The sequence below is a fragment of the Amphiura filiformis genome, chromosome 14, assembly GCF_039555335.1.
Source record: "Amphiura filiformis chromosome 14, Afil_fr2py, whole genome shotgun sequence".
Classification (NCBI taxonomy): domain Eukaryota; kingdom Metazoa; phylum Echinodermata; class Ophiuroidea; order Amphilepidida; family Amphiuridae; genus Amphiura; species Amphiura filiformis.
Window position 1 is genome coordinate 16,438,614 of NC_092641.1, and position 15,835 is coordinate 16,454,448.

The following is a 15,835-nucleotide window of genomic DNA, read 5'->3' on the forward strand; positions in this document are numbered from 1 at the left end:
AATTTCGTTCTGGAACGAAATTCAAATTTGACGATTATTTTTGCTAAACGAATTAATCTGCAAGAATTTTTTTGTACATAAACATGATGAAGCCAGAGGTTTCCAAGTATAAAAATCGCAACTTTTTTTGTTGAAAAAAGTGGGGGATGAGGCTGTGGATCATGAAATGTCCTTTTAAATTACAAATTGATTGAAGATTTGTGTGTTTGTGCGGGATGTATGCAGGGGTGTTTATCATGTTTATAGTGTTGTGTAGATGGGTGGGATGTGATGTGGGGTGTGATGTGGGGTGCGCGTACATGTACTGTAAAATAACATGTGTATCATTGTGTATGTGTGGGAGGGGTGGTTGTGTGGGTGTTAGGGTGTAACATATATACATGTGTATTTTACATTTTGTTTTATCATCGTAAAACATTTCCTGTCATTTACATTATTACTCATGGCTCCCTTGACATAACTGGAATTTTAGACACAAAACTAAAAGTGCCCTCCCATAAAAATCCCACCAGTAAATAGGGGCACTTACCCTTAATTCTTGTTGGGATTTTTAGAGGAGGGAGTTCTCTATTTGTACATGAAATTTACACCAAGGCAAAGAAGCTCAGGTACGCCATTAGGCGAACGTTTTATATTCTTGTAAACGAGTGAAGATGTTAGATTTCAAAATGAGTTTCGTCTTATTGTTTCCAATATTCCTAGGTTATCTAAAGTTGAGTTAAGAGTCTTGGCTTCTCATAAAATTTGGAAAGCTTTGGAACAAATGATCAGCAATAACGGCCACAAATGTTAAAGTAATTTCAAGGTCATCTCAGATCAATCCCTTCCAACTTTATGATTCATTCCGAATGAAACTAAGTAAATTATATCGCAGATATGACTGACCAAACAATGTCATCTTAGAAACTTATATGTATACTGAGGTTACGTAATAGCATATCTTGATTATTGCTTTTTGAAATATTATGTGTGCGATGTGTAGGGTGCGTGGGTGTGGGTGGGGTGTGTTAATTTCATGTGTTGAGACCTGTCTTTTATAATATTATGGTGTAATGTGAAGGCATCTATTAACAAGAAAGCTTACTTTGCTATCACTTTTGCTTCTTAGAGAACTTTGTCTTTAATTTTGAAGCCATTTGGATCCATAAATATGTGATACTTTGAACAAATAATGAGTATGCTTACCATTCTGCAAAACTTACTAGTTACTGTATCTTACCAGTTACTGGGCATCTGCTGGCAGCCAACATTTTGGCTGAAAACAGTTCCTTCCTATATCATTTGTGAACAAAATATGTCTCAAAATCACGTCCAGTGTGAATATATATCGGCACAGCGAGGCAATTCACAGAGTTATTCACGGCGGCATATGTAAGCTATTACCGTAGCTGAGCGACAGCGATTGGTTTTACCCAATGAGGTAGAGCGCTTTTTGTTGCGTTGGGAAAAGCGCCATTACCTCATGGTCAAATACCAACCGCTTTTCGCTCAGGAATAAATTCAACTTTAGTGTAGAGTGGACCATATGATATCAGAAGGACATTCTTCGAATTTAAAATCCAATTCGGTATGTCTGATGTGCAATCAGGTCCCACAAAATATACGAGTCCTTAACATTACAAATATGGCAAACAATCAGGTTCGAAAAAAAATTAACCAAATTCATATTTATAATATCGTACATAATGACTTAAAACTTCCGGACAAAAGTTCCTCGGGTCACTAAAAGCACAGCCGTCATTTCAAGTAAATACCTTTTTCAATCCACCTTCAATCTGTCACTATCCATTACTTATCCACCTACGAAATGCCAAATATTTCTTGAAATAAAACGCTCTGATTTTAGCATTGGTCAACGCATACAAGATAGGATTTAGCGCACTGTTGAAAAATAAAATACCAAAGAAATATCCGGCGGTAATGTAATGGTAACAATCCTGACAGTTAATGTTCACGTAAAGGATATAAACGTAAAGCGGTAAGGTGCAGCTTGTTAAAGACAACACAAGGACAATGTAAGTGACTACAGGCTTGATATAGCGCTTCTGTGTTGCATGATCCTTTTTGTTAATTTTTGCTGGCACAGCGATTCCAATATTTGATGTTGATGGTGGAACAGCATTAACAGCTAGCCGAGAATGGTGTTGCGCTGGTATTCTACTTACGTCTGCGTCATTTACTGCCGCGGCGTCAGCTGTGACGCTTTGTGAAGTTTGGTCTTCTGCTCTTCCTTTCGTGTCTTCTAGCTTCATTGGAGTGACAAAGTTATTACACGAGGAGCTGAGTTCGAATCCCGTCGTCGAAGCATTCGTTACCGTGTTTCTTGTTGTACTCATCAATCCGGTTGTGCTACTTGTACCCCCTGACGTTGCCTCAAAGCCAACGCGACTGAAGCGCATCAAACGATCCCGTAAACTCTTCACAATCAATGCACCCAGCACTACTATTGCCATGATCGGTACGATAGAAAACACGAAGGCGCAAAACATTGTTGCGGACAATGTTTTCATTGAAGGGCAGTCGCACTCTTTAGTAAAATCAGTCCGATAGATTTCAGGGGTCGCTTCAATAATATAGTCCCACGTAGCTCCCTCATAAATAGCTTGCGTTGTTGCCACTAACCACGTCAATATCAGAAACCTTTTCATGCGTTTGTTGCTCTGCTTTTTCAGGTAGTCCGAATACTCAAGAGCTAACATGAGATATCGATCCCAACTCATGAGTATGATGAAAAGGACACCAGCAAATATCAAAATCATAGCAATCGATAACAGCACGCGGCAAGAAACTTCGCCCCATGGCCAATAACCATACGCTCCTACCATCATTTGAAATATCGGGATGGTGAACACAGCCATGCCGAAGTCAGCGATAGCCAGATTTAGAATAATCAAGTCGCTTGGTTTGCTCGTCAAACTTGGTTCTAACCAAAAAGCTATGATAGTTCCGATATTCCCAAGTCCAGCGAATAGCATGGTCGGGATTCCAAGAATAATATACCATATTTCAGGCTTCGGATATTCAGTTATGTCTAACGTAATATTAGAATCGTTCAACGTTGTTGTAACGTCCATTCTGAAACTCTGATTGTTTGTTTAATTAAGATTGCCAAGAAGAAAATGAGGAGTCAGCGTCGCGTGGATTCCAATTCTGTTTAAAAATACAATATACAAATGGATTGAAAATTGTGTATCCAGTTTATCATGTTTATAAGACAACGTACGATATCATCAGATGCAACATCAGCAGACGAACGACGAATTACTGTGTGTAATTATATAGAAATTGGAACTATGACACCGGGCTATGACAAAGTCACGTGATTTGTACCGGCGATTTCATGCGCAACATTGTGGTGTTCAGTATGGTATCACCCAATCCTTTTAACAGTTTTGATCAAAATCAAGAGTAGATCGGCACCATTATAAACGCGGGGCCAGAAATATTCAATAAAAAGGTGAGCTGTTGAATCTGCATTATTACAAGGGAGTGTCACTTAATTCACGGTTGTACTATTACCAACGCAAACCTATGACAAATCCTGCTGGTTTGCTAGCAAGAAAGTGAGGCGAATTGTCGATCGGATTCGTATCTGAATAATTCATATTCGATTTCGACCCCTTGATCATGTAAATTAGCGTTGCCAAAGCGGCTGTTAGTTTTATGAACTTTGCCTGTTCAATGCGAGTAACAGGAGTGCCCCTATATGGTCAGGGCACAAACTGGTCATGGCGGACTAGTATTTTCCATCCGGCATCAGTGATTTGTTTTTTACAGAAAGTCTACTAAACTCAACCCAGAAAGTATCGAAACGATTGTAGATGATATATCGGGAACTGAAATAGATAGCAAAAACTTACTTAATGTATATAAAGCGCAGCTTTCTCCTGACACCACCTTAGAAGGCCTTCGGCGCATCCTGCTCAGGAAATGGCGAGACATGGTTAAGTAAACAGAGCACATCGGTGTCCTTTGTCTTGATTTTGTGTGTGTGTGTGTGGGGGAGGAGGGGTACACGACGAACCCATTTGGCTTGAATAGGAGCTAAGTGAAACTTTCGAAATCCGACTTGAAACCACTCAAGCGCCCATAACTCGACCAAATGATATCGTAGAGCAACAAAAGAAGAATCATAATGCGCAGGAGAAAGCTGCGCTTTATAAACAATAAATAAGTTTTTGCTAAATATTTCAGTTCCCGATATATCTGATCATCTTTAATCGTTTCGATACTTTCTGGGTTGAGTTTAATTATGTCAAAGACACTGAAAATCGTGTAGCCTTGTAGGAGATCAATAGCACCTTTTCAAATAAAATATGGTGCTAATTATACACATCTGCAACAGAAAAGGAAACATTGTTCAATGGTTCCTGCCTATTACATTCAATCTGGTTGAATGTATCTGAAAAAAGGAAGGTTTTTTTAAATTTCAAACTCTAATGGTGACCCGCAGGTCAAATTGCTAGAATTGAACATTAAACACACCTAAACAGACACAATGCAATTTGCAGGCAGCAGCTTAATCAGCGCCAATATTGCAACATTGAAACAAACAGCTATACAAACATCCAATCCAACCCCACCCCATCCCCCAGTAGGCAATGAGGATAAAGTGCCTTGCCCAAGGACACAACACGTTGGCACGAGCGGGGCTCGAACTCGCAACCTATGGATTATGAGTCGGGCGCTTTATCCACTCGGCCACACGTGCTCTGGTCTGAAATAACACCAAAGCTCTATTTATTGTATCCTGTTTATAATCTCAATGGTGGAAACGTCCAATGTTTTCCAAGACGTCTTTCTATATACATGTATTATAATGTTGCCAGAGTAACGCGTTTATTGATGACTGTGAAATTGTTTTCCTTTTCGATTGTAATTGTGATTTTTTAAACGTTTCTAACGAAGTTATCGATTTGAAAATTAATATAGCTGCTCGTGTACCGAGTGCCAAGTATTTAGATTGTGTTATTACAACAAATATTCCTTGTATGTATTTCACATCTTGGCTTAAGGGTATACGAGGTATTGTTAGTCGAAGCAGCCAAAAAGTCGATTTTCATTATCTGAATCAATATATTATTGAAAAATAACACTTTGGTGTTTTGCAAACGTTCATTCTACAAATCATATACTTTGAAAACTTATTTTATTGTTGTTAATGAGTTATGTACGTTTTACGAAAGTCTTGTTGTTTCAAAAGTATATCTGTGATATTTGAATTCTTCTACATGCTCGCTATGAATTGAGCAATGCTAAAGCTTACTACCATTCGCAAGATGCTGTGAACTACTTTTTTTTGCTGCTTCAACCAACAATATCGTATACCCTTCAGGCTGCGATCACATTGAAGTATACTATTCGGGTATACGGTACGTGCACGCGTATAGCTTAAATCGAGCAATACAAACAGTTTTAACACATCAAAGAAAGATTGTCCTCATTTGATTACGAGGTCATAACTCTAAAATTTGTATTAAAATAAATCCAAATAATCGATAAATTAATGATTGAATGAAGTTTGGTGCAATTTGGCAAATTTGGGGAAAACCCCAGATTACGCAGTGTGAACTCAGCGTGTGTCGTCTATCGGTAACTGACCATGCTGACCGCGGTCTTTTCAATCTGGAACATTTTTCACAGTGGTCGATACTCATTCCATCGATCTTTTGCAAATTGCTCGAATCATAAGGGGTATATGGATTTGACCGAAACTGTAGTGTATTTAACCTTTTTGAACGGGCGCGCGCCCGGTATCAAAAAACAAAAAGGAAAGGAAAAAGGAGAAGGGAGAAAAGACCGAAAAGGAGAAGCGAAATAATTTGGAGAAAAATAGATAAATAAATAAATACATTCCGGTGTTTAAGGGTGGTGTAATGAGCGAACCGTGGTTTGGATTCCAGAGGGAGGGTGTCTGTAAGAGGCACAGCCATCAGAAAATGAATAACTGAGATCGCGCGCCAAATAAACTTACTGCAGAAATTTCCCAAGTCTTTAAAAAAATAGGCATAGGTGGGAATCGAACCCGGCACCTTCCGGTTCTGAATCAACGGATAGTATCGCAGCCAACTTTGTATCTGCACGAAAACCTGTGATATTAATTCTTGATAATGCTTAACGGAAAAAATCAATACTAATGTACGATGTCATTCAAAATCAAATAGAAATCCCACAACTAAAGTAGCAATCGATAAATCTGCTCACTCAATCATCAAATAATCAATCGAAAAATAAATAAATAAATAAATAAATAAATAAATAAATAAATAAATAAATAAATAAATAAATAAATAAATAAATAAATAAATGTGTCCGTTCTCTCGAGCCCCAAAACGTCATAAAATAAAATAAATAAATAAATAAATAAATAAATAAATAAATAAATAAATAAATAAATAAATAAATAAATAAATAAATAATACAAACAGAAATTATAAATCAGTTTTTCTAGGCCCAAACGTTGGAAAAATAAAGCAGCATAAGAAAAATGACAGACGCGCACGGTTTCGAACAAGCGACGCCCAGAACAGCAACTTATACCACAACGCCTTAAACCGCTAGGCCATAGAATCACACAGTTTCTTCGAAGTCAAAGAAATGTATTAACCTTTAACGTTACGCAATATTAGCACATGACACGGGCACATGTCTGCGGGTAAAGATTCTGCATGATAGAAAGGCGCATAAGTAATCTAAGGGTCTATCCCTGAAGTTAATGGTCATTGACATGTAACCAATTCTTTGTATACCAGTGTATATACCAGCTACAGTCAACATATAAAAAGAAGTATATTGTTAGGCGAAGACGCAATCATCAATGCGGGAAGTATAAAACCATAGTCGCCACTCGTGCACTTGTTTGAGTCCACGAGTATTCCGAAAACAGCCTTCAACCCTGAAATCAGAGGTCGGTTTTAGGTTGTTACATGCAAATACAAACTAAATATATCATGAAAAAAACCCACCAAGAGCACTACGAGACTTATTCAGAGCCAATCTACATTCTGTTATTTACAAAACCCGACGATCAAAGTGAAATTATAAAAGGAGCAAGACCAGATATCAATGTTAAATCACGGTAAGCCTAAAATCGCATCGAAAACGCCAAAATGCAGTCACAAAATGTATAATATTACTAAATCACCAAAACGAATTGTAACGTAGGTATGCACAAAAGAGTTGTATTAGCAATAACAAAGTATGTGCAAAAAGATTTGTCTTTGGCATGTCGCTTTTTTGAAATATCACCAAAAATATCAAATTTTGGAAAAACGCCCCAAAATTTAAAACAAATACGAACCTTCCAAAATAAATATATATTAACACTCGGCGGCCAAGTCACTACCTGTCGCTGTGATTTGGGGTAACTCGTTGCTTCCCTTCTCCAGATACCTGTACTTCAAGGTCGCTCATACCCTACGCCTTAAGAGATGAGAAACTTACAGGGCCAAGTCGACTACATTGCCTTGTAATGTTACAACTCAGGTACGTCTTTGATTCTGATACATTACCTTTTCTCTTATTGAATAAGATTGCAACACATTATGCAAAATGATTTGAGCTCAGGAGAAGAACATTAAAGGAACCAGAGCGATGATGCTGCTTTTGATCTGCTCTGCTCTGACTGCCTCATCCGCCCCACTTTACCCAGCAAAATGCAGATATTGGTATCAGTTGAAAGCTTATATTTTTATCCTAACCCCCGTGATATTTTGGCATTGAATCAAAAACACAGTTTGGTGATTGCTAACAGTCAAGTTGTGCAATGTTATATTTATGGGTCCCCGTGGTTCATATTTTTGCTTTTCGAATCGTTAGGGCAAACACAAAACCTGAAATAAGAATGTTTGGGTAATGGGCCTCAATGTGAGGTAGAAGCTTCACTTACTTCACTTAAAGCTTTCCTCCCATGACACAGGTAGGTCCTGGAGATAGCTGCCTAGCCACTATGCTTCGCCACTCAGCTCTGTTGTTTGCCATCCGACCGGCTTCTACAACGGATTGGATTCCCACTGCACTGCAGTTTGCTTTGATGTTGTCCATCCAGCGCATTGGGGTCTTCCTTTAGGTCGTTTCCTGGGATTCTTCCTTCTAATACGATTTTTGGATATCTGGATGGAGGCATTCTTTTCACATGGCCATAGTAGGACAGCTGTTTTGCACGGATCTTGTTCATTACAGTGCATTGGTAATCAAGGGTGTCTCTGATTGAGGTGTTCCTAATCCTGTCCCTTCTAGTAACACCCAGGATTTTTCTAAGACAAGCCATTTCAAATACCAGAAGTCGCTGCTCATCACGTTTTTTGATTGTCCAGGCTTCAGAGGCATAGGTTGCTATAGAAAGCACCAGTATTTTGTACAATTCCAATTTTGTTATGGTGGATATTTCTTTGGATTTCCAGATGGGGTAGAGTTTTTGCATGATGCCCATGGCCAAGCCAATTCTCCTTTTGATGTCCTTCTCGCTGCTTGCCTTTTCAGTGATCACTCCACCTAGATAGATGAATGATTCCACCTGCTCAAGGGTGGAATTTCCAATGGATATGGTGGCTTTTGCTGTTTCTCTACCAATCACCTGGACTTCGGTTTTAGCGATGTTTATGGTCAGACCAAACTTCATGCTTTCATTGTGTACTTTGTCGACAAGAGTTTGGAGGTTAATTTCAGAGTCGGCCAGTAAAACAATATCATCGGCAAATCTCAGGTTGTTGATGAGATGTCCTTGAATTGTAATTCCAATGCTGACATCTTCAATAGCTAGGCGTTCAATCTTCAATCTTCAATCGGCCACCCACCTTTAACATCTGGTATATTATGATATCACCCTTTGTGTTTGATACCAACTTTCAGAAAATATAGTTTTGTTGGTGTGAGATGTATAGTTTTAGAGATACATTACATTCCAGACTTGAAACTGACCTTTAGAGAAAAAGCTGAAAATGTATTTTAAAATGCTGAAAACAGTGTGAAATTAGGGTAATATAGCTTAAATTGGCTCAAAATAAAATAAAAGTGGTAAATTTGAGCAACACAAGAAAAAGAAGCTGAAATCCGCTAAAAAGCTGAAATATTTCAGGTCTGAATTTCAAATGAAAAGGATATCAAATTGTCCATTGGTGCTTGAGAGTATATAATTTCCCCACCATATAAATAACCGCATATTTGAGGGAAAGAAAGAAGATTTTAGAGCTTTACAATTATATCAGGCGTGCCAAATGAGATCTCTAAGGCTATTATAATGATTACCTCTTAGAATTGATAGAATCAAAAACCCTTTTCAATAATGACAAATTGGCAATATTTAATGCAGAGGGGAAATTTCTCTTTTCTTCTACAAACAAAGAACACTTTATTACAGTGTTAGGTAATCTACTTAAAGTCAAATAAGATTGCTTCCTGCTATTTGTATGGATACAAAATATAGATAAAATAATGCAAATATGGGGTGTGATCAAGCAAGTGATCAGTTTTTTACATGATCGTATAAAGCAATTGCTAAGCTACATTTTGCAGAAACCCCATGTTGAAATTGAACATTTAGTTCCAAAGATATGAACAGTTGAAGTATTTCCAAAACAATATGCAACAAGAGAAATTATTGTCTTTGTTTAGCTATATCTAAAAATCAATGTATCCGACTTTTTCTTGATCAAATCACATATTATATATTGCTGTACCTTAATGCATTTCAAACAAGTATGAAAGTGTGACGTTTAACGGAATTAAACCCAATTGAAAGCACTTAAGGGACAGATAGCTATATTTTTTTTTTTTTTCACCATTGCATTAGCTATTGTTACTTCTAGTCACAATGTGCTATTCCTGTACAAATCCATATACCCCTTATGGAAGACATGACCTTAATCTTCCACACTCAAATTGGGTTACCATATCCACATATCCCTATGTGGGCGATAAATGTCATGATTTCCATAGGGGGTGTATGGATTTCAACTGCAATAGCACAATCTTGACGACGGTTGTTGATGATGTATATGAAAAATAGAATGAAAGATCTAAACCAAGCTCTGAAAGCATTTGTACTGTAGAGTAACAATAGCAAAATTGGTATTTAATTTTGTAGCTAACTGGGTCATATAAGGTGTCAACTAAACTTCATTTCAGATAATTAAAGGCAAAAAATAAATCTTCTTATACTTGCAAATTTTCTCTTAATAATACGACTTTCATAAAATATGAAGAGATATATTTCTTACGTAAATAATGTCATTTTTTTTAAAGAACCTCGACTCAATGAACTATATAAAGCATTGGTGTCATTTTCTCCCTCACTCACTTGCGTGTGTGTCTCTCCGACTCTCTCTTTTGGGGCACATCCCTTTACACGCCCCCACTGTGTCACACAAAAGCGCGACGTGAGGGTGGCGGCAAACCTTCCAGTGTGCCCCCTACCCGCCACTGAAAAGGTTGCTGCTTTTGCCTCTGTTTTGGACACCGGCACACATTAAAAAACAATAGTAGGGTAAAAAACTAAAACTCACCACATCTCACCACATGGCTTCAATTAGGCTTTAGAAGAACCCCCAAACTCAACAAGAGAAATTATTGTCTTTGTTTAGCTATATCTAAAAATCAATGTATCCGACTTTTGCTTGATCAAATCACATATTATATATTGCTGTAGCTTAATGCATTTCAAACAAGTATGAAAGTGTGACGTTTAACGGAATTAAACCCAATTGAAAGCACTTAAGGGACAGATAGCTATATTTTTCTCATTTTCACCATTGCATTAGCTATTGTTACTTCTAGTCACAATGTGTTATTCCTGTACAAATCCATATACCCCTTATGGAAGACATGACCTTAATCTTCCACACTCAAATTGGGTTACCATATCCACATATCCCTATGTGGGCGATTAATGTCATGATTTCCATAGGGGGTGTATGGATTTCAACTGCAATAGCACAATCTTGACGACGGTTGTTGATGATGTATATGAAAAATAGAATGAAAGATCTAAACCAAGCTCTGAAAGCATTTGTACTGTAGAGTAACAATAGCAAAATTGGTATTTAATTTTGTAGCTAACTGGGTCATATAAGGTGTCAACTAAACTTCATTTCAGATAATTAAAGGCAAAAAATAAATCTTCTTATACTTGCAAATTTTCTCTTAATAATACGACTTTCATAAAATATGAAGAGATATATTTCTTACGTAAATAATGTCATTTTTTTTAAAGAACCTCGACTCAATGAACTATATAAAGCATTGGTGTCATTTCTCCCTCACTCACTTGCGTGTGTGTCTCTCCGACTCTCTCTTTTGGGGCACATCCCCTTTACACGCCCCCACTGTGTCACACAAAAGCGCGACGTGAGGGTGGCGGCAAACCTTCCAGTGTGCCCCCCTCCCGCCACTGAAAAGGTTGCTGCTTTTGCCTCTGTTTTGGACACCGGCACACATTAAAAAACAATAGTAGGGTAAAAAACTAAAACTCACCACATCTCACCACATGGCTTCAATTAGGCTTTAGAAGAACCCCAAACTCTTGAAAAATGGGCGTTGTGTGAATGTATCTTTGTAGTAGCTTTTACTGCAGAGTAGTGTGATAGCGTCACCGTTCTCAGGTTAGCTATAGCAGCACTGTTCGGGATTACCCCGAGTTCGGGATTACCCGCCGTTCCCCTACCCGTACACTTTATGTTTATAGCAATAATTTATACAATAAAACCGACTAAAATTTGACACAATAATAGTGTCAAAATTGTGCACCAAATAGCTCCAATTGGACCTTCATTTTGTGAAAGTTTCGAACTTATGAGGGGCACATCCCCCTCTCACACACCCCTGCGTCGTCATTTAAAGCACGTCATTTAGGACTATTATCGTATTTTTGTCAGAATTTCGGTTTTGATTGCACCAATTTTCAATTCCGATTACCAATTTGGTCAAAATCGACTCGCGACTGTACCCATGGATGGATGATTTTGCAAGCCACAATAGAAGTATCAGAAATGAAGTACTGAGTTAAGGGATCTAGAATGAGCGTTAATGGCGTTTCGACAGTATTTTTTGTGGGACATGAGAGCACCTCAGGCGTATCGAATTGCATTCTGAATACGAAGCATGTCTTTCTGATATCAAATAATTTTCATTTTTGAAATTCACGATATAATACAAATTTTATGACAAATTATTAAAATTTAATATTTTTCACATTTTTGATATATAACAGTCCTCGAAATAAATTTTATAATTCTAATGATATATTCTTAAAGTGTATGTAGCTAGGAGGAAAAGCCGACGATCAATTGAAAATTTTGACCTTTTATATTGAAGATATGGATTTTTTTAAGTATAAATCATCAGATTTATAAAGTTTACTTCAAGTACTGTTAAATATCAACAATATCAATTTTAATGATTTGCCATAAAATGTGTATTACATTGCGAATTTCAAAAAATCGAAATTATTTGATATCAGAAGGACATTCTTCGTATTCAGAATGCAATTCGATATGTCTGATGTGCTCTAATGTCCCACAATAAATACTGTCCAAACGTTCATACCCCTTCCCTTAAGGGGGTACTACACCCCTGTGGTATATTTGTAACTATTTTTGCATTTTTCTCAAAAAATAATATCACACTGGTAACAAAAGTTATGTATATTATTGGGGCAAGGAATCCAATTACTACACTGAAATTTCAGTGACTCTAGACAAGCGGTTCAGTATTTATGATAAGAAATGAGGTACATTCTAGCGGTACCTCTTTTCTAATCATAAATAACGAACCGCTTGTCTTGGGTCACTGAAATTTCAGTGTAGTAATTGGATTCCTTGCCCCTATAATATACATAACTTTTGTTACCAGTGTGTTATTAGTTTTGAGAAAATGCAAAAATAGACATAATTTATCGAGGGGTGTAGTAATTTTAATAGGATGATAATAATAGGACATAATGAGGACAATTTAGTTTTAGCAATCTTAACGACAGTGTTGCATATTTTACAAATAGTCTGTAAAACAAAGCGCTCGTGTTTTTACTCATGTTACTACAAGCCTAAAACTGAATGCAAAGTGAGGTGATAGCGCATTCCTCTGATGTTAACACCCTTTTTACAAAAACGCTCACAAATTAAAAACCGAGCATTTTGATTTTCATACAAATTGCACTTTATGTCTTTCAAACAAAGAGGTATGTCATCACTCCATGTAGCTATCATATCCGTGGAGGCGCAATAGATTACGTAACGCATTGTTCCTTTGTGCCGATTTGATTTACCGACAAGCTATTCATCGCGAGAGGTACCTTTGCAACTAAAATGATAGCGTATTGACGCTTTACAAGGCAAACTACTGTCAATTAGTGATCAAAAGAATACATGTGAAAGCGCCCACTTGAGTGAGAGGTACCTTTTGTTCTCATATAACCCATAGCTATGACTGAGTCATGCAGCATTTTTGGCAACATATTCCAATATGTCAGCGCTCAAATCGGACACAATAGAACAATAAACCCTGCAGTCTGTCCACTAACATATCATCGACCTTATAAAATGTGTGCTTATAATTTTAAAATGCCCCCTTTATTAACTCTAGAGCTACGAGGGGGGAGGGGGTTGTACCAACCCCCTAAGATTTTTTATCCGTCATAAAAAACGCACTCGTTTACACACAAACGACTTAAGATGATCGTGGATCCATCTTTTGCGCTCATTTAAACGATACAAGTTACACCAGCACCTTACCCGGGGGTAGGACCGGCAATCAAAGATGACCATAGAGAGAGGGGGTGAGACACACCATTGGTTTCTACAGTAAAATCAGTGATTTTCATTTCGCTCTTGTAAAATTGTTCCATGAGCTACTTACTTTTTACTTGAGTTAGGTTTGTAGAATTTTTAGAACCAAAATCAATTTTGCCTATACTTTTGTACATAGGCAGAATTTTCCAAATTTGCATTGGCGCCCTCACATTATGACGTCATAGCGCCATTATGGTGTGAATGTTTGTACTTATTTTGGTATCACTGGATAGAGGTGACCCATAGCTATATATTGGTACCAACTATAAAGGTATATTGCGTTTATAATTGAAAATTGAGGGGGTGCAACAACCCCTTTCGTAGTCCGTGTTACAACATATGGCTCAGTAGTTCTAATGTTAAAATAAAGGTGAGCGCTTAATGTTTGGTAGGGCTACTAAGAATATTTATTGATTAATATTTGAATCCGTGGGACGGTTTGAAAATGAGGTATTTTTTGTAACATTCGCATATCTCAACACATAATGAAAATATGTTGTTTTAATGGTATGCCTCGATGTAAGATAGAAAACAGAACATAAAAAATCGGCCCACGCCTCGTTAACGTAACTTAATATTTATTAAACACTTAACTAGAATCGTCATAATTTAAGATCTGTTACAACTATTAATGTGATTTCTCGAATTGATTATTGTAACTCTTTATTATATGGTACAACTGTAAAAAACACACAAAAACTACAAAAGATACAAAACAGAGCTGCCAGACTTGTATTCAAGGCAAACCGTATGGAACACACCACTCCTCTGCTGAAAGGCACGGTGGCTCAGTGGATACGGCCTTGGACTCATAATCTGAGAGCTTGCTCGACGTGCGTGGGTTCGAATCCCCGTCCCCACCGTGTTGTGTCCTTGGGCAAGGCGCTTTGCCTCGCTTGCCTCACCCCACCCAGGTGCAATGGGAAGCTGTTAGGGGTAGTCACAGTCGTTGTACTGATGAACCCTGCGCCATTTGTAGGCTGCAAACGTGGTTCCGATTATTCTAATGACGGCGGAATAAATGTAAAGCGCTTTGAGGCTGTTTACGGCATAAAGCGCTATATAAATATCTACATTTATTTATTTATTTAAAGAGCTTCACTGGCTTCCAGTAAAAGAGCGTATTACCTACAAACTACTCACATTCGCTTATAAAAGTAGACATGAAACAACACCACTGTACATACAAAATCTCCTAAAATCTCACACATTTTCTGATGGTATGTTCCTATCGATCACATGCTGATGGCAGTCTGCTTGAATGTAAAAGAAGTCACACATCGTATGGGAATAATGCCTTCTGCAATTCTGTGCCAGCTCTCTGGAACAAATTACCTGTAAAACTTCGTACTTCACATAGTCTGGCCACTTTTAAATCTAATCTGAAAACCTATTTGTTTCCAAACTAAGTTTTTTTTTTTTAATTAAGTTGTAATTTTACTGTAGCCTAAGATGTAGTGTAAGTTGTACTTTTAAGATCATTGTAAAGCGCTTTGTTCATACTTATGCTAAGGCGCTATATAAATTCCGTTTATTGTTATATTGTTATTGATATTTAGTCCGCACCAAAAAGTCGTGCGAGAGACTCTTTTCATACTCATTCACCGTGTAGAAACGGCCTTGAGAACAAGTAATAGGGAAGGCAACCCCAAAAATAGGAAAAGCAACCCCGAAAAGCAACAAAGAGCAAGCTCCGAAATCTCAATGTAAGCTACGGAGCGTAAACTGTCTCATTTGCATAACAAGGAACCACTTTAATAAGAGCCAATGCCCTTTATCATGTTTGTAACAATTTAGTTATTCATGCGAATAATGAATTACCAAGCAAACACAAAAAATGTTTTATAAGCGTGTCATAATTGTATTTGGTTTCAGTCAAACGTTTTGATAGCATTTAAAGTTGGGTTATAAAAAATTCATGAAAACGTTTTTAAAAATGATTTATTCAAAAAAATACAACAACATTAAAAAAAGTCATATTGTTAAATATATTTTGGAAAACATTTTTATCAACACTTAAATAACATGTTTAGCAGCAAATTTGCAAAAATGTT